Consider the following 21,258-nt stretch of genomic DNA (forward strand, 5'->3'; position numbering starts at 1 on the left):
TTGTTCTGCAGCCATATTTATCCTTTTCACTGGTAATTCACTAAGAATAAAAACATGACTGAAAACCTTCTTAGAAACAGTCATCCCACCCCAACACACCCAGTGTCACCAAGGGACTGTCTGCTTCATACAGGGATGATGCTGGTTTTCTTGTCTCACAAAGGGCAATTTCAGAGAAGTTATATATTGACAAGCACCCCAGGTGAATGTTTGGCTTTAAGGCCTCATTGAACTGTGAATGTTTTCGCCCAGAACAGGTTTATTCTCTTCCAGAAGTTTTCCCCAGTGCTTTTTTTCAGCTTATGCAAGGCAGGAAAAACATGTTAATTGATTCAAATCTAGTATGTGTTAACATAACTTTCTTAGCTAATGTAGACTAATCTTTAATGAAGTTGCAATTAGTTATTTTAGCTTGTTTCTCCAAAGGAAAAACTGTTTTTTCTGTCTGCCCCAAGATCTGGGTACCATTCTAGGTGTACCTGGACTGGAATTTTGTCAGACCAGGCTATAGCATTTATGTGGACACTTCAATTTTGCCTCTCACTCCTTTCTCCTGGACTCTTACTCTCAACACAGCATTTGTGCAGCTGTCTGGTCAGCTGGAATGGGGCAACTAATTTCCTTCAGCATGCTATCTCATATCCCTGCCAACACAACACAGGGAGCAGCCTCAAGACAGGAGCGCTCAGCCATCATGGCAGAGGGTAAAAACAGGCTGTTTAAGCCAGCTTGAACTGCACTGTCGCAGCACACAAACCCAAAGCTTTGCTCCCCTCCTCTGTGCTTAATTCTGCCCATCTGTAAAACCGGCATCACAATTCCTACTTTGTTTTATAAAGCACCTCTTAAAATGAAAGGGATATCCATTAACATTTCTGTGAATTCACATTACCGACCACCCACCCCTTTCATAAGCCAGGTCCAAGCTGATTCTAAGGGCACTGGCACTGTCCCCACCAGCATCTGCTCCCTGGTTTCCCCGCACAACCTGCTCAGGGGTTGTACAATGTGCCCCCCACCACGCCAGCCCCAGCTCTGCCAACACACTGCACAGGGTCCTGCTGGGAACAGCAATCAGCTTCTAAAAATAAAATCAGCTTCTTAAAGCCTGGTCCCTTCTCTCATCCTGTTTCTAGAAAGATCCAAAACAGTCTCGCTGGCAAAGTTCGGGGGTAGCAGGCCACACCTGAGAATGAGAACAGATGGTAGAGAAGAAGTGTCGGCTGGAAAGCCCTTACACCTGGCGTGTTCTAAGCCCTGCCGTGGCACACTGACTCGATGCTGCACAATTCCCAGCCTTTTGCACAGCCCCTCGGCCCGTTCCGCAGCTGCAGGAGCGGGCCCTGGGAAGCGCCGAGTCCTTTCCCGAGCAGCCGCCGGTGCCCGGCAGGAGCTGCGGTGGGAGCGGGGGAAGGAGGGGAGCCGGCAGCGCTCCAGCCGGGAGGGCTCCCTGCTCTTCCCGATCCAGCAGGGGGAGCACAGAAACGCACAGGTTTTTTGGGCACAAACGCTTTTCTGGCTACGAGCCGCTGGATCGGACTGCTGGACACTCTGCGTTAGGCTACTCCTAGAGTGATGCCTATGTGGTGCGTGACAAGCGCCCCACGGGCAGAACTCTCGCTCCGAGTAGATCGCACCGTAAAAACCAACCCTGTGAAGGAGCCGGCCAGGACAGGCCGGGAAGGCTGCAGAGCCGGCGGGGGGAGGAAACAGAGCCTACACAGCAGAGCTGCCAACGCCAGCAATTTTAGCGTGTCCCCTGCAGCACGAGGAATTTTTCCTAAAGCCAGCTCTCCAAAGCCTCATCATCACATAAAAATTTCAGCTTTCAGCTCTTTGTTTTGGTTTTTTTTTTTTCTTTTTAAGGGATATAGTTATCGCTAGGCTTCCAAAGTTCAAAACCAAAGCTGTAAAAATAAACCCCAAAGATTTAAAAAACAGCAAAAGCAATAAAAGAATCCCCCAAATCTGTTGTCTGTACATCATGGGCAAAAGAGTCTCAACTTGGGGAACTTCACAAACGTTTAGTTTATTTATTGACAATTAACATTAAACTGTTAATTACTGTTTCAAAAACTGGGGAGGGGGGCAAAAAGGAGACTAAGCAGTTCAGCAGCCACTGAGGGGAACTCTTCCTGCAGCTTCCCAAGGGCCAGCTTCACCCCAACACCCTTCCTCGCCCTGCCCGACCCTCAGCCCTGCCCGTGCTTTAGCACAGAGCCGCGGGGTGTGTCTGCGGCGCCTTCGCTCTCTGCTCCTCCTCGATTCTCACTTGTCCCTATGCTATTCCCAGTTCCTCCCTTCCATTTCCCCCGTCCCAGGCTGGACTCCTTCTCCCCAGGTCCCAGCCTTGCCCTCGGGTGGCCACGGCCCTCAAGGGTGACCCTCGCTGTGCTCCGGGGCAGACACGATCCCTCAGGAACCCTCCTGAAGGACAGCCCAGGCAATGCCTCCATCCCTGCAGCTCCTGCTCCTAAACCCACCAATTTTGGCCCAATAAACTACATAATTTCAACATTTTTTCTTTTAAGATAGTGCTCTGTTTCTTAGTGATTTTTCCAAAATTAATGGAAATGGTCTATATATATTTAAAGGAAAATCCAGAGCAAACTGTGCATTACAAGTCTTAAAATTAAAGCATATACAAGTACTGTAGGGGGGAACTGGAGGAAATCCAATAGGGAAGTAACAAGGAGTTCATCTTTAAACCTCCTAATCTCAGCTGTATCACTGCAATGGACTTAGGTCAAGCACAAAGAACTTTCCCTGCTTTCTCATCATATCCTGATCCCAGCTGGTGTCCACCAGATTTTAGAGACAAGTTTACAATAGATCTCTCTGGACCATCACAGACAGTCCTGGAATGCTGCTTCTTGTCCTCAGCCTTACCCTCTGCGGAAAGCAAGAGTGACCCCAGGGTATCTCACTGTCTGTACCTCAGCACTTAGCCTGTGTTGGACTTTAACTGTAAATAAATCAATTTCTAAAAGTCACCAAGAGTAAACCCTTCAGTTTCCATACACAAAATATCACTTGGATTCCACATACCCAAACAAAAATGAAGAGATAGCAAATAGAAAACACCCAAACAAATTCCTGAAAAACAAAAATACTGCTAGGATAGACAGTTAAAGAATGTTGTACCATCTTCCCACAGAAATGCATATGGCAGGTGCATTTTAGGGTATTTTCCTACTTCCACAAATCATTTTGAAGTTCCAGCATTATTCTCCTTGAACTATAGAACATGTTCAAACTCAAAATTCCTGTAAAACCACAGCATGTCAGCAATTCCAACTTCTCATTTATCCACAGCTGTAACTGGGTCATAAGTGAAGAACACGAAGTGCTGCTCTTCCTAAATAAGCTTACTGGTCAGCAAGCGTACTTCTGCTATGCGAAAACATTAACAAACTTTACAGAGAGTTTACTAGTATATGCAGTCCTTATTAGGTATCATAGCCCTCTATCAGGACTTTTTAGAAACTTGGGCTTTCTTGAAATTCTGAAGCAACAGTGAGTGTATGTCTGACAAGCATCAGATGCCATCCACACTGACAAAGAAACAGCCTGCTAGTTTAATAAGAGAAAAGCAAAAACTGTTGTTAAACTAAGTAATGCAAAATAGGTGAGGATTTTGGAAAGAAGAGAGACAGACTAATATCTGTGCAGGTTGGTGTGTTCCTTCCTGGGCAGAGGCAGAACAAGGGAGGAATGTAAAGCTGGGAAGATCTGCGTGGAGGGAAGCAGGACTGCAGCTTCAGACAACTTTCAACTTTGCCTACACCTAGACTGGGTCCTCAGAAATCCTTATTAAAATAAGAACCAAAAAACCACAGAACTACATCGCACCAAAAGCAGCAGCCACACGGCTGTAAATACAGATGTTTATCTGATGGAAAAGACAGGATGGACGCTCCTTCCAAACACAAGTAGCAGAAAGCCACAGAAAGGGGCCAGGCTGCACTGGAACCTGCTGTGTGCCTCAGCACCTAACACATCCCCCTCCCTGCCCCAGGAGCCAGCCTCCTGCCTTCACCCCAGCAGGGCTCCTCGTGCCCACAGAATCCCAACAGAAGCCTGGGCCAGCACTCCTGCACTTCCTCCTGCCATAGTTTGTTCCCAAAATAGAAGAAGCAGGTTCTCATAGGGGGCTGCTGCATTGAACAGCGCAGCCACTCAAGGCGCTCAGTCAAACCGGTGGCTCCTGTGTCACATCATTACTACAGCCAGTCCTCCGGGGAGATTTCTCAAGCTTGCCCTGTTAGGCAGAATGCTACAAGGGTACAGCAAAGTAAGGAAGAATCACAGTAATGACTATGTAAATTTTGCTTGTGTTTTTTCCCATCTTTTCTCACCAATGTGTAGAAGCAAAAGTTTTCTTTATTTAGTCACCATTTTCTCAATTAGTTTTCCCAGTTGAAAAAAACCAAACAACAATCTTAGTTTTTTCTCTGCATAAACAGAAAAGAAGCCTTCTCAAACTTGTATTTCACATTATTTCAAAAAACAAACCACAACCAAAGTACATGTTTTCTCAGCTGTAGAAAGCCATGAATTTGCAATTTCCTTATTTTGAGAAGGAAAAGTCCAGGTTGTTGCCATATCCTACACATTTAGGGCTTAACGACAGCCGTTTGCACTATTATGATCTCCAGTTTAGAACAACAACAACAAAATCCTTTTCTTCTCCCAAATTGTTCCCTAAAAATCTTATTATTGAAAGAATCACTTATCCAATCCTGCTCTCTTCTTAAGGCTGCATTTAAGAGAGGTCCAGTGCACCTAAAAACACAGGCATGAGTAGGCCAAGATTGCTGTAGTCCATGTCTCTGCTTTCTTGTCACAGCCCTGGAAACCCTAAAGTCTCTAGGGCAGTTCTGCACCCCACCTCCCTCCCAGTCTCACACCCCAGATTTAAGGGGCTGCACATGAGCCAGTAGAATAGATCAGGGGCTTAAGCAGGAACAGGGAAATAGGACTAGGAGGAACAGGCATTTCAGCATATCTTTGTGAAATTATAACTTGATGGAGGTGGCTTTGGCCCAAGCTGAAATAAAGATTTGGCACAGCTGCCCTGTGCAAGGCAGTCCAGGCAGCTCTTCCTCCAGTGCCTGCTCCAGCCCAACAGCACCCAGCCAGCTACAGTCAGAGTCAGCCCGGGGCTGATGGACCCAAACTGACTGAGGGCTGCACTTCGCTGTCATTTCACAAGTGACCACGGCAGTCACGGCTCCTCCCCGGGCAGCAGCACATTAGACTGCATCTGTGTGTAGCAGGGGACCGAGCTGCCAACTCACAGGCATAGGATAACAAGCAGAATTAATCTTGGCTTAAACGGAACCATTGTTCTGGAGCTTGGACATCTCTTGTAAAATCCCATTATTAGAGACCATTTGCCATCTATTTCCGTAGAAACTTTTTTAGTGTGTTTTGTTCTAGTTAAGAAAAAACTTTCCCCTTCCCTTTTTCTTAAGTCCTATTGTACTTACAGAGCCTTAAACAATAATCCACTCAAGCACAACCGTGGAAGTGGCCTGAAGGAACAAAAGCTGCTTCTGGCATAGCCAGTGCATCTGACTCTCCCTGCATACAGCTGCCTGTACAGCCTCTGCAGATTTGCAGAGCACCAGCAGCTACTGATTTCCCTCTGCTCCGCCTGTGTGTTGGATACAAAATAAACAGTAAACATGAGGAGCCTACTCAAATTATACTTGCAGCATCAGCTAAGGGTGCAGGTGAGTCACAAGCAAGTTCTGCAGCCTATCTTGCTAAAGGAATAGGGAGAAGACTGACCTTAAAAGAAAGCAGTAGGCATGAGTAAGACAAATTAAATAAAAACCTCTAACTCCAGGGAGACAAAGCAGTGGAAGCAAAGTGTCTCAGGCTCTGTTAAAGAAGATTATTGCCACATCTAGCAGTTAGTACCCACCCAAGTAGAGTGCCATCAACCTAATTCTCAAACAAGACTAGCAGAACAGTGAGACAGGATTAGACATGCTTGTTTTTAACCATTCTTTACTCTCTCTGGTGTATTACTATCAGCATAGCATTGGCATCAAAGCTACTACCCTTCAAAATGTGCAGAGCACATTTTTTAATTTTACATGTAGCAGTTATGTCATCTGGGGTTATTTATTTTTTAATATAAAGTGGTATAACATACTTAATCTGTTTTGAGAAAAGAACAAATTGATTTAGTGAGCAGTTCAAGGCTCTCCCTGGAGACACTCAACCACACTCAGAAATCTGGATATAAGTTGAGACTTCGCTGAAGTAATTTTAATTGCAGGTCATAAGAAATGTCAAGATATAAACCACCAAGGAATACTAAAAATTAAGCCATCATCTCAGAGTAACAAATGTCTTATATTTGGCAGTAGAATGACTTCTAAATCTTTACAGCATTACTACTTAAGGACAGTAGCAGAGCAAAGGGCTTAGAACTACACACAACATGTGTGCAGTATTTTTGCTTGAGGGGGGGGGCAGAACTCAAAACCTGCATAAAGCGAAAAAATACTGGAGTGAAGGAAACTTACACCACCACCACCAATAAAAATGTAGTGGTTTATCTTTTTCACTTTGTTTCACTACACTGAACACCTTCTGTTAATAAACAAGTTTTGGGTTGTTTTGGTCTGAAAATGTTCCTCCCTCTGCAGTAGGGAACACAGATGGGTATACAGCAACACATATGTGCAAAAACAGAGCACCAAACTGAGGAAAGCTGGTTTTTAAGAAAACTTTGAAAACAAACAAACTCAAAAAGCCTTTGACCACTTCTAGAGCTTTGTGCCTAGGTTTTACACAAAAAAAACCTCTTTATTTTTTCTTAGTTAAAAAGTACTTCTTAAACAGGTGTTTTCCTGCAGAAGGTACAGGCCAACTTTTGCATTTTTTGAGCTGGATCCCCCATTTACTAAAACCCTTTTACAGAACTTAGCTGAAATCCCCAAAACTTTCCTTTGTCCACTTACCTGAAACAATAGTGGTAAGACAGCTCTGACCTTAAAAGATCAAACCCCTCCAGTTTAACCTTCTTAAAACAGAGAAGGTTAAAAATTAAGTGTATTTTCAACACCAAAGGACAATATCTGAGAGCTCTTACTACAAGTATCTAAAGAAAACATATATAAACCATTTCATTCTCCCACATTCTCCAATGAAGTGCAAGTTAAAAGGTCAGCAATGTAAAATTATTACTATCTCTGCCTAATAGCCTCTTAAACTTGATCAACATACAAATTTCCTTTCCTGCCCTTACCTTCCACTCATAGGAGTGATGATGAAAAGGCTATTTCCCCCGATTTTAGTTAAATCATAATGGAACTCACCAGTAAACAGTAATTTGAACAGAAAGCAGTTCAAGTGATGTGAAGACCCATATTAAGGGAAACAAGCTCATGTATGTGGAATGAAAAAAAAAAGTAATTTAACATCCTAAATTGCTGCCAGTCAATTCAATTACAAACACCTATTTTGTTGGGTTTAGCCACTGTCCCTAGCAGGTATGCCAAGACTTATGGGTGAAATTCCATTTCTCTAACCGCAAAGGCAGACATTTCACAGAAGTTTAAATCTATCCCCTGCCAAGTCCATTTTCTTGAGTGCCTTCACATCAGCTCACTGAATACCCTAACCACCGTGTCTTGTGTAATGCTAAATACGGCGTGTATCCACCCCCATGTCTGCACAGGGTGCAGCAGGGGGGCTACTGCCTGCTTTGCCTGCCTCAGTGGGGCTGTCTTGGCACACAAGTGAAGGGCAGGAAAGCTGCAACACTATGACCCAAATAAGATGCAAGCAAACACAATTTTAGACATCCAAGCCTTTAATGCAAATTAATGTCATAGCAATAAAAGCCCCAAAAGGAATAATTGCACAGATGTCTCAGAGGAACAGTCGTATCTTGGGATTTACTAGCTAGAAGCAGTTTCCCCCATCTTCTCTTCAGGTCATTTGGTTTCAACAGATAGTGCTCCTTGCTGTCTATCACACAAGCTATTACACAAGTACTCTCAAACTGGTAGCCCTGGATCCTGTTTTTCTGGTCCCCTGGAGGGCTTCAGGGGCCTTCCCCCATGCCAAGCCCTGCCAGGCTGCCCATGTTAAAACTCGAGGTCATCCGCAACATCAGAGAGGCAGCGTTACACAATTCATGCTCTGCATGGACATCTGAACTGGAAAGACAGTAATTTCAAAGCAAGATGCAGTTTGCCTCAAGATCTTCCAAGTTTTACTGCAGGCTGTTCTTAAAATCTTCCACTGATAGCATTTGTAAAACTAGAATTAATTTTCTGTGACATTGAAAGAGGGAGGGAGAAACCCCAAACAAAACCCCGGTCCTGCCTCACTGACTTCACTCCTTATATCCGCACAAATACCCACTGGTTCCTGTGCTGTCCTTGAAAGCCCTTTCTCTGCAGCACACCAGAAGCTTTTAACCCGTACTGAAGCCACTGTCATCCAGCCCCAGCTCCAAACAGGCTCTGCTGTGCCAAAGCCACTGTTCTGTAGGAGGGGAGCCCTGGAAAATCTTGCCCAGACACTGGGGACGTGGCCACTCTGCCGTGTCCCTGCAGCAGAGGGTGGCTCGCTGCACCGCGCCAGGGGCCCGTTCCACACCTCTGCTTTACGTGGCCGTGGGCTGCTCCCTCAAGAAAAGGGCATTTTTTACAAGAAAGGGCACTGAGTTTCAACAGCTGAGGCAGAGACAAACAAGTGCCTTCTGGCAGCTCCTCTCCGGGGGTGGGATGGACATCCGAGCAAGGGTGAATTAGAGAGAGAACAGCTGTTTGCTCAGTGAATGAGTCACAGGACTCAGCTATTAATTCTTCCTCTCAAGAGAATATGCCCCCATACCAGCCCACCCACCATCCTATAAAACAAACAAATATATAATAGAGGTCAGGGAGGGGGAGCTCACTAAGAGGAAAGGAAAAAAAAAGAGGAAAATATAGCCAAGCATTTAATATTTACATAAGAATGAAATGTTTCATTAATTACATAGAGAATCAATTTGCAGCTATTTTCCTTAAATTTCTCAGTCAAACCCACAGATTTGAAGCACTTTGAACTGTGCTGCACCAGTAATTGTGGATGACTATTTTAGATCAGTCTTGAATTACTGTACAGCACACACCAAATGAACTAATAAGCTACTCATGTGTGGACTACTAATGTATTTTCTGTCTTTGCTAGACAGATGGAATACAGTCTAAAATCAGTTGAACTGGCTATTGGTAATCTTCAGAAAGGCTTAGAAAAATGTTTAGTTCTACTGTTTTATTAAAAATACCACTCAATAGCCTGCATGCATTAGGAAGGAGCCGGCTATCTGCAGAAAATCCCAAACAAGTTTTAAAGATACAAAGGAAGAGTCAGGCATTTCACGTGACTGTAACATGCTTTAGAGTGTGACAATGAACAGTGCATTGTCAAATGTTTTTAAAGGACTACTGCAAAGCTGGACACCCCTGCCATCTATTTGATATTTATCCCAATACAACCATTTATGGGCAGTCATTTAAAATCACATATAGCAACCTATCAGTTCTATAATCTGACAGATGTGTTCTAGTTTACAAAGCATCTGTTGAGTCATCAGGACATCAGAATAGTTAATTGCACTTTGGGGATGCTTTCAGAGATTAAAAGTTGCCTTACTTCAAGCAAATTTTAAGTGTCCTTATAGATTAAACTCCTTTTTCATGTACAAAATTAACATATGTACCCACACTCCAGAGAAACTAATGTATGAAATGTAAAGAATAACTTCCCTCAGGGATCATCTGTTTTCTTCCGCCTCCTGTGCATTGCCTCACACTGTGCTCAGCAATATGGAACAGAAAACAAAAATACAACTTGAATCATGCATGATTCTGAAATATAAAGTAAGATGTGGCCTACACTGTCTGAGCAAAGGCTACAGAAGAAGCTGCCTTGGGTCAAGAACTTTTACAAATTGTCTGACAGCTAAAAACTGGGAGATGATGCCTGTTTTTTTTTTTATGGCAAAATGCATATAACTATATTTCAGGTTTTATTACTGTTTATTCTAAAAAGAACATTGTACAGGCTGTACCTTTCACCACCACAAGAGTACATGATAAGCCAGGAGAACCACCCACAAAATTAAACATAGACATTGAGCCATCCTCCATAGGAAGTTGTACCAATTGCTTCCTATACACAGCTAAGGAATAGAAGCAAACTCCATTCATACACATAATTGAATATTTGAATTAAAAAGAGTAATACTAGTGGAAGATTCCTATGAGTTTTCAGCATGTGTGAGCAGATGAGATCTTCCCCATGATTCCAGTCTGAGTTTCCTTGCAATCTTCTAGCCTCTATTGCAGTAAGAGAATTAAGAAAATGTATTTCTTAGGAAAAAAAGAGCTTTCTTACAAACTTTGATTTAAAACCATTTAGCAGCGGATTTTTCATTTGGTTGGTGTTTCACCAAAAAAAAAAAAAAACAAACAAAACCCAACAAATCAAATGAGTCAGTCAAAAAAGGTGTATTTAGCTGTTTCTCAGAGGTGATTGAATCCATCTGGTCTGTAGCTCCTAAACCACAGGCATCCCATGATTAATTCAATGAACTATTTGGTTTCACTCAAGAAGTGATCATAAAGCTGAAGTGCAAGTGCATAACCAAGAGCACCATGCAAGAACACAGACACCCACACTGCATCTGGGCTTTGCTTCCTATAAATCCTGAGGTGACAGCACACCTCAGCCTAAGTGGACTGTTATTCTTTAGTGTGGAGCAAATCAAACTTGAAGTGAGAGTGTAAAAGTTGAGACAAGCACTGCAATCATGACCGTGCTTTAAAAAAGTGCCATACTCCTGAAGTTACAGCATATTCCCTTGCTACTAAACCAAACTGAGGTTGCTGTCTCAGTTGCATTAAATTATTAGCTAATTAGCCCTGACTAAAGACAACAGTATGTTGATGCTGGCAAGCTGTGAAAAGAACACTTCAGCAAAGAAGATCAATAGCATTTTTTTGTCTGGCTTACAATAAGAAAACTGCTGGCCCAGGTTATGAGTGTAAGCCATTTTTCATTTGGCAGACAAGACAGTACTAGTGACAGATCAATACAGTAACTTTATGATAGGTTGCTGCTCCTGCAGATGGCAGGACCATAAACAGGCATCATTTCTAAAGCCCGAAGCAATCCATTACTTGGACAGAAACCACCTGACCTTTTACAATATTTACAGTTTTCTACCAAAAAAGGAAATCAGAGAACAAAACAAGGGGAAATCAGCACAATTAGCTGTTCTGCAAGACAGAAGAGAATGTTGCTTGTTTGAAAGTCAGTATTTAAAGTAATAAGCTTTGTGCTATTTGGGAGATCACATTAAAGCCACAAGGTTGTCACCAGGGAACTGCTCATCTCTTTAAAGAGAAAATGTTATTGGGGATCACATCTTATATGATGCAATTTCCTTATCTCCTGGTAATGCAGGATAACAAAAGAACCTATTTATTAATCTTTAAAGAAAAAAACCCCAAAGCAATCAACCACTTTACCGCGTCCTTAAAACATTAAACCAGTTCCTTTTAACACCTACAATTACTAGGCATTTGAGAGAATTCATTTACAAATGGGCAGTTATTTTCCCCATATTGCAGTACACACACTGCAGATTTGCACATACAGTTTCTTATTCTGCACCAGTATTGGGATTGCTGGGATTTGACTATGGTGTTCCACTGTTTCAACAAAGGCAAAGCAAAACAAGAGAAAGGCTTTATAATTCTGGAGGTTTTTTATGGCAAGACTTCTAGCTGAAGAGAATGTAAAGGACAGCACCTTAATAAATTATTCAGGCCACATCTTCAGATAAGGACCCAGGTGGAGCAGCTGGCCCTATACTTATAGTCTTCTCTTTACTATAAACATGAAATAACCACAGAATATGGTGAATCAATCATACAACTAGCTTGCCCCTGCCTCTCTGTCTGAGGCTGGTTTGTGTCAATTACTACAGAAATATCTGCTTAAGCAGGAAACCAATTTTACAAAAGCACATTGGGTTCATGGGCTTTCATCAATACTTTTTGGTTGCTGCAAGTAAGTAATTAACATTAATGTCAACATAAAGGATAGAAGGAGGAGGAAAATATTAACAAGCACAATATAAAATCTGAGCTGGCTGATTCTTCCCCATACAGTACTGCCATGCAACTGGCTCCTAGCCTTGCCTGAAAAATGAGTTGTTATTAATTTGGTCGCTAATTTTACTTTGCATGATGTAAGCAAACAGCACTACATTTTCCCCTTAACGAATGCCAATTATACACATTAGTTTAAAATACAACAGAATAGCACACAAACCAGAAGTCTTTTGACTGGGCTCCACTCATGCTAAGAATAACTTGGCACACACGTACATGATGCTAAATCTGCCAATGATTTGCTTTGCTCCAAAACTCCCCCCTCTGCATCTTCTACGAGATCCTAAATACATGAAGCTGTGTTAAAGCAGGAAACCTACGTATTGAACCTATTTTTAAAACAAATTGAATTTCTTTGAACCCAAATGCAAGGGACAGTTTCAGCAGTTTCATGTTCCTAATCCCATGCATTTTCAGCACGCACAAGGGCTCTTTATTCCCAACCGCACACAGACGCTGCCCGCCACATCTGCCAGCCCACAGCACTTGGGCTCAGCCCAGAGACTCTGTCAGCCTTCTGCAAAATCACTGGTGCAGACACACAAAGCAGCAGCCCACAGTTCTGATTCACAGGACACAAAATATGCTTAGAGATAACGTCCCCAGGATCACGCTAAAAAGACACTAAACAAATTCAATGGCTTGTGTTTGGTCATTTTGTTTTTTGGTTCTGTTTGGGTGGGGGGGAGGTTATTTTTTTTTTTAAGGGTACTAGGTTTTTGTCTTCAAACCCTCCCCTTCCCCACAACATTCATAAGTAAAACAAAAATTGCAGCACTCTGAAATAATTACTGATGCTTCTTTTACAGTGCCTCAGTGACACAGTGTCAATTTTAAGATAATCCAAAGCATTTCCTTCATGCCATAGTATGTGGATGCAGGTAGTGACTTCACACTGGCTATTCCAGCACTCTGGTTCAGCCTCAGCACATCCCATTTCAGCTGACTGCCACCTCTGGGAAGGAGGAAGGGCAACTGGGATTGGCAGAGTTTAGCTGTGTGGCCACTAGCTAAAAGCAGTGTTAGGAGGGATTATATAACCTGGCTGCTTGCAGAGAGAGTTCAAAGGGAGACAAGGGCTGTGCCTGAAGTGAAGGGGAAGAGAGCCCCCACCATCAAGCGGGGACAAGGTCATGCTCCTTCTACACCCTGATTGGTAGTTGCTTGCTTTTTGGTCCACTGACTCCTCTTAGAATACACCCATATTTCCACTTATCCTTTCTTTTTTTTTTCCCTACATCCTATTGTATCTAAGATCCATTACTCTAATTACTTTTCAGTAATGTCCTCACAACAATGAGGACCTTATTTCTCTTATTTCCCCTCTGTCACTGTTAAGATGCAAACTAAACCCTTACACCCAAACTATCCCTGCAGATTCCTGTTCTGTCCCTTCTTCCATCAAATTCCCTGGACTTTTTGTATTGAGTTTTAGCCAATAAGGATATTAACTGCCCTTATTCCTATTTTACTATTAAAATGACATGGTTCTTCTCTGAAGATAAGACCATGTAAACAGTATAGACTTTAACATTAACATCAATGAAACCTCATTGAGGACCTCAGCAATTTCTTGTTGAAGACAGAGTATATAAGTCACAAATCTACAAATAACCACGTAGCAACTCTGCTGCTGTTCATGAGGTTAATGAAGTTGGAGAGAAAGAAAACCAGGCTTCCAACATCATACCAAACTTCCTTGTCTTTATAGTTCCAGACTTCATATTAGCTACAAAACCCACAAACAACACCTCATTATCTATTTTTTGTTCCTAGATAAACCTTCCTTGAAAAGTTATGTCTTAACACTTGCTTCACATCCATTCAAAAAAACCTCAGAAGCACCCCAAGAAAACCTCTGTGTTTTGGAGATTGCATTCATATGCAAGATATTTAATATTTGCTACTGTAATAAAAGCATAAACTACTAGTTGGATAGTAGAGCACTTATGAAAGACATCACCTCTTTGTTGTGTACAGTCCCACAATCATATTTTCCTCCATGATGGTGACCACAAGGCAAGCTCACAATGCATATAACACCACAAATCAGGAAATTCCAGCTAGTGCATTCACATGGCACATTGTCTGCACCACCATCCACCAGAGCCAATCCTTTTGAGTGTAATAAAGTGAAGGTATTATAATTAGAGAGTTCATAATGCCATTTAATCAAGTGTGGAGCTGGAGCACAGTGGGCTGTATACGAAAGACAAAACCACATGAAGCAGTACAATGCTGAGTGCAAGAAAGGGCACACATATTCTTCAGGGAAAATAACAAGTTACTACAAAGCCCTGTTTGTTTTCAAGTACTCAGTCTAGAGTTTGCATACTAGGTAATTTTGCATCATGAAAATAATCATTTCATAAACTGAAAATGAAATAAGACCACAAAAATGTCTTTTGAGTCTTACAGACAGAAAACTCCAGTTTCAAGTTCTTAATTTGTGAATTAATTCTTTGTAATTTTACTGGAAGAATTAATTGTGCTTCAACAATATTATAATTATTTTTTTACTACAGCTTATTATTTACAAAGTGCTTTATAATAACTAATCCATTTCTGTGACACCTGTAGCAGTCTCCATGTAGTGAGGCTGAGACAGCCTCAGTATCCTGAGCTATCAACAGAAGAACAGCAAGGGCCAAGTGAAATCAGGAACAAACAGAAGTCAGCCCATTTTTCCAGAGGTCACATGCTTAGCACAATCAAGATAATGATGCAAATGCTCTTTCCTCTGTCTCAAAACTGGGCAGGGAAACAAAGTGTGTTTAAATTAAAGAAAAAAAAAAAAAGTAAGAATTTAGGAACACCCCTTTGCAAATGGGAAGGCTCAGACACTGACTTACATGTTTTAGATTAGGCTCCTGACAGATCTGAAAGATCTTGCAGATCTGCCAGTCCAGAAGGCAGCAGTCAAGCCAGCACACAAGGAAGGACCCTAATGACAATGGCTGCAACTACTGCTCATTCCTTCTCTGATACACCAGAGATGTCTGGCACTATTCTTTATGGAAACAAAGACTACTCCTGTCCTAAGAAACCTGTATTTTAATCATACCATAATATTTTTAGGAAAACATTAAAATTAGTTTCCTTTTTGTGTATCGAGAAACTTGCTTGACAAACACAGGAGTACCACCACTGGATGCTCAAAAGAACCCTCATGGGAATCAGAGCACCAAGTGTTATAAAACTTATCTTGATCTTGATTTGGGATTGTCAGAGGCCAAATATATTTTTTCCTTTCAATACATAAAGAACAATAAATATCCCTAATCTATGCATCCAATATATCAGGTAAATCTAAAACTACACAAGCAAGAGTTGAAAAAATCTAGCAGAAAAATTATGTGGCAGCATAGAGCTTCCAAATCTACTCATGGGCAAGTGAGACTCTTCAGACTGAAGCATTATTTAAAGATTACACCTATAACAGCACATTCTCAAATGGCTGCAGATCAAGAAATGAAAAGGTCTGAGCTAAAACAGAGTCTGATTTTACAGCCATTAAGGCTGCAAAAAAGACTCCCATTAGCTTTAGCCAGCAATGGTCATACCCTGGCCACAGCACATGCAACTTCCCTGTGCCTTTCAGCTTATTTGTGTGACAGCTCCCAAAATAGCCAGGGACGACCTTTCGTCTGCCTGGGTATTCTGCACAGACAACAGCATGACACTCTTAATGGCCAAGAAAGGACTTCGCAGACTGAGAGCCAATTTCACCATACACTGTAGAGTCCCACACAACCTTTGCCACCTCTAGAGAAGCACTGGAGCACGAACCATGTACCTTAATGTATTTTCAAAGTTTTACCGACTAGTTTCTTCCTCTCCTGCCCATCATGCTCAAGTCCTTTTTCATAATTGCATGTTTAAAGCAAGAAAACCACAGAGATCACATGCTTTTATCGCTAATTCCCAAGTAGCTCATTAATTTAAGAACATGCATTGATTTTATTAGGTCATTTACGTATCTAAAATACTGACACTGGCCAAACAGAGCAACAATAAGGACAAAACATACCCGAGATCCTTTATTGAAGTAGGTAATTTTAATGAATGCTTCATTCTATTGCTTTTAACTATGGCATGATACTAACCTGTTTAGATTCCCATCCCTTTCACTCTGCTTGCATGTGCAGTGTTGATTCCACAAACATCCCACAAGGCCATTTACACCAAAGAGTATGTTGGCTGTACTGATTACATACCTCAAATGCCATCCATATCTGCCTTTCAGAAAGTCTGCAGCATCTTGTTTGGAAGTCAAGCTTTTTAAGAGCTACAAACTGGCAAATGCAAAAATCAGCACCCAAATCCAAAACTGAATGTTCCTATTTTTCTAGCTGTTCAATAGAAAACTTTAATTTTATTGTTTTCTCTTGCTCTGTTAATTGCTATCTGAAATATTAGCCCTTTACTTGCATCACAGCTTCTTGTTAATGCAAAGTGAAAACCAAATGCAGCTGTTCAACGTGGATTAAAACTATTTGGCATCCAGTTCGAGTAAGTGAGTGTTCCACACCTAAATGCATTGCATCACACCTCCTATTTTTTTATTTCAGTCACTTTAATTTTCCCTTAGGCAAGACACTAGAATAATCACTTAATTGTTACAATTACTGACAATGACCCTCAGAAGGTGACAGCATTTTGATCCCATTTGATTAAATTAGTCTTAATAGATCCTAATGAAAATACAAGTAAATCCTTTTTCTTATCACTCATTCTCATTACTTTCAGCAGCTACTATAACTTAACTGCTCAAAGGGCTTTAAAGCACACACAGAGCACAAATGAAAGAACTTGCCTTTCAGATACACCTTTTATTTAATTCAGTGAACGAGTTTAGGGAAATTCTAAAAACAAATTCCCAAGTATCCCAAGAATCAGCTGTCACAGTGCCAGTTGGGATCGAACCTGTGCAACACTGACAACACAGCAGCAACCCACAGGAGAAAAGACCCAGGAAGTTGTCCACCCAAGAGCTCACATTCTAAGCAAAATCAAATAAACAGGGTGTGCCTGGAAGGGCATAAAAGAAAATAAATATGACTATTATTACTGACTGACTTCTTGTTGACACTGCAGAAGTATTGAGTTTTTAGGTGGAATTTGAGCCAAGCAAGCAGGGAAAGGAAAAACCTATAAAGAAGCATGTCCCATGTGGAGAAGGTGATGCCAGCAAAGGAGTGACGACTGTCATGGGAGAAGCAGGTGGCCCGAGCATCAAGGCACACTACTGAAAGAACAGCCTTCTGACAAAGATGGTCACCTACAGATGCTCACATCCACACTGCCTGGAATTGCTCTGGCAAGCCAAACACAAATGCACAGCTCCAGTGCATAGCTGTCATCTGTATTTCCCTGTCTGATGGCACCTTTAGAAAACAGAGGTCCTGACGTGAGAAATCAGAGTAGCCCACAAATGAGCCAACTGTGCTAAAATCTGGTTTGACTGTGGAGGTCAGGACAGCTCATCAGCCAGCTGCTCTGCTATGTAAGTGTAACGAGACACTCGCAGCTTGCTGCCCCTCCAGTGTAATTGCACATCTTGTTCTTTGTAATCTTCCTTACCACTTACACGCTGCTGTAGAGACAGAACTGATCCTCCCAGATCCCACCGAGAGGCAGGCAGAAAGAATCACCATCACCATTTTGCAAATGGAGAGAAATATATATTACCTACAGGAGTCAGTTAATGAGTGGAAAAACCTGATGCACTTCCACAGGCCTAGGAGGATTCAGCCTCATGCTCACAAGTAGCCAACTTGGCCAGCAGAGGTCAAATCATTTGTCAAAAGCCATAGGGTGTTATTGGGAGATACAGGATGAAAACTTACAGCACTGAAGCGTACTTGGTTCTCAGGCCAATGTAAAAACCACAGCCAGTAAACACCTTTAGCAGATTGATTTTTTCCTGGAGTTTGGGGGCCTAAAGTTTTTTTTCATCATCATTTTGGGATTTGTTTCTTTGTTAGTAAGGCAATCCATAAGGTATTCTAATTAAAAATAAACTACAAGCGTTTCTCCAATTTCTCAAGTAGAAGACAAACTATGCATAGTTTTATCAATACTGAAAATAAGTACAATTATTACTTGGTTTCTGCATCATCCAGAAAATGAAATGGTAGCTACTGCAAGAAGAGAGAAAGTGACTTATACATGAAATGTGTGAAAAAAAGATATACAGCAATATACAAGTGATGTGATGTATATACAAGAAATAATAAAATGAGAAAGTAGCATGATACCTTTTTTGTTGTTATGAGGCCACAAATGCCCTGGTAGATGGAGAAAGTTGCAATATCCATTTTTATTATTTTCAAGGTCTCAAAGTTAAAATTGGATAAATGTAAATAGCTATTTCTGTGTTTAAAGCCAAACATGATCAATAATAACCAATCAACCAGCCAAACTTCCATGACCATCATGAAATAACATTAGTTCTTCCTTAAACTCTTCTGCAACACTTGATTTACATTTTCCATCTCTTATAGATTTAGCATCATTAGGAATTTTGGCAATGGAAAATGACCCTATCAGCTCGGTTTAAACACTCATCTAATTCCAAAAAGCAAGGTTTTAAATACAATTATCAACACAAGGCCAAGAGCGAGGCTGGGGAATTGATGCCGCATTTTTTTCAGATCCACTGCTATTACTCTGTCCCTTTTCAATGTACATTGCCCATCAAAGTAGGAGTTAAACAGTTACAACCCTGCACTGAAGTTGCTTCTCATTAGCAGGAAACATTCACAAAGCCGTTTTAAGACAGATTGATAGTTTTAGCCAGGTCCACAGCCAGAAACATCAACATAGTGGCTAACTAGATAAACGTTCCCCCCACACTGTCTTTATGCTGTTGAGAATTTTTCAATCCTTTGATAACATCTTTTTTTTTTTTAATTCTCTGCTTGAACAAAAAGCAAAAAGGTTATTTTTCGTCAGCCTTAAAGGAACACTCCCCAAACATCTTAGACTTTGGTGGGAGGTGAAAGGAGAGGATTTACCTCAAGAACTAAGCTGAGCAGCCAGCTGTTCCAACCAGGCTTTCCTCTGGTGAGGCACAAGCTAGAACAGCACATTTCCCTTTTTCAGCAATGAATAAACAGTTCAATACCTGCTCATCTAATGCATCTGCACCAAAAAAAAAAAAAAAAAAAGCATGATACTTGCTTGTTGGTTGTTTATTTTCAGGACATCTGCTGAAGGAAACTTAGGTGTCATGGAAGGCACCGAGGCTTATTTTCTGTTTGTGGATGCCAACAGGATTCATTACTGTAACATAAGATTTCTCTGCTTATATTTAAAAAAACAAATCATTTGGCTTTAGAAGTAGATACAGGATTGAATATACCTTACACATCTGACCTCAGAAGACATGAAGGTGAATTATGTAACACTATGTATCTGAAATCCAACATTAACATAAAAAAAACTTTCAGATAATCAATCCAGCTTGTTTACTGAAATACCTGGCTAACTGCCAAAAGACAGTGATTTCAAGGGGTTTTTATAGATTCACTCAGAAAATCAAAAATCCATTTCCTAGAATAGGACTCACAATTCACCAACTCCTTAAGACAAAAGAAATGGATTAGAATTGTACCTTTTTCAATCTTTGGTTACACAGCTTCACAGCTGAAACACACACCTCAGGATAAAGCAACTCGCCTGTTTACATTACCTTTCATGTTTCCACATGCACAATTTGCCTACCAGTTTTTAGGGATTATGTAAATAGTTATTAACGTCATGTGGTTTTAACTACTAGGAGAAAATCCCAGATAAAATTGCTCATCAAATGACCTTTATAGCTTTCCTTTAGCACGCAAAATTAAGCAAGAAGGTCATGTAATAATCATATGTGCTTTAAGTAACATTATTTCAGAAGGAATGTCTTATTTTTAAAGAAATAAACCTGGGTTTGCACAAATCACTAAGACACTCAGATCAGAATACACTCCAAAAAAATCTAGTATTAAAGTACATAAACATAAAACATTTCCACACATTTTAGGGCCCCCAGAAATTACAACAGCAATCTCCTAAACTGATCTCTCCACTCCCACTAATAATCATTCAGTACTGCAGCGATCTCTGAGCCACAGTGCACTTGGATCATTCCCGGATTATGTAGCACATAAACACATCTTGAAAGCTTGTTACAGATACAAATATATGTATACTACAGGGAGTTAGAAGTCTACTAAGACAAAGTCAGAAAATATAGTATTTTTCTTCTTTTTAACAACATACAAGTTTTTGCTTTTTCTACCAAAATTAATTCTGACTTCTCATTGTAGGACTGTAAATTAAATTCATCAACTGTTTGCTTGGTTTTGTTTTGTTTGTTTTCCAGCAAGTGGAACTATTTTGGGCCAAAAACTGAGGAGGGAAAAGGGGAAAAGGAAGAACAGCAAAAAACCCAAAGCAATCACCCCAGGGAGCCTTGAGACAGCAGATAAACATTTTCCAGCTCCGGTTACCTTATAAAAGGACTGGAAGTCTCATTCTATTAGGATGTCAGACCTGGCAGCATGGCAGAAAAGGGCCAAACGTGTATCTCATCAGGTAAGGGCGTGGCTATGATGCGATCCCAAGCACAACCTGCCAGTCAGCACTCAACCCCAGCTATTCAGGAGAATGGCACACACAAGCCTCCTGCCTCAGTTTCTCCACCTGAAGCAACAACATTTACCCACCTCACACCAGAGCCCTGAAAAGGTTGAATTATGTGTGCAAAGTGCTTTTAGAATGAAAGCACACTTTAGTTCTCTCCTTTCAGCAGTGGCAGTCAACCTCGCAGAAATCTGAGTAGCCGGGAGCTTCCTATTCAGGCAGTTATAAAAGTCACGGCTCTCCTGATAGCTCTGCGTGACCCACTTCTGCACCTCCAGCCTGCCGCAGCGCTATTGAAATGTCGAGGAGTTTATCAGTATAAAACTGAAATGTGAAGGGGGGAAACGTATTAGTGGGGACAGGAAAAGGCAAAATTTATGACACATAAAAGGCACTGCTTATTCAGATGAAATTTATTATATCCCATTTG

At 41.3% G+C, this 21,258-nt stretch overlaps 1 protein-coding gene across 8 annotated transcripts in view; it reads right to left on the reverse strand.

Annotated features, from left to right (window-relative positions):
- ZMIZ1 (zinc finger MIZ-type containing 1) overlaps positions 1-21,258 on the reverse strand; it is a 334,738-nt gene that overhangs the window by 217,676 nt on the left and 95,804 nt on the right. The window lies entirely within an intron of this gene.

This window comes from Taeniopygia guttata, chromosome 6 (assembly GCF_048771995.1).
Source record: "Taeniopygia guttata chromosome 6, bTaeGut7.mat, whole genome shotgun sequence".
In the NCBI taxonomy this organism is placed as follows: domain Eukaryota; kingdom Metazoa; phylum Chordata; class Aves; order Passeriformes; family Estrildidae; genus Taeniopygia; species Taeniopygia guttata.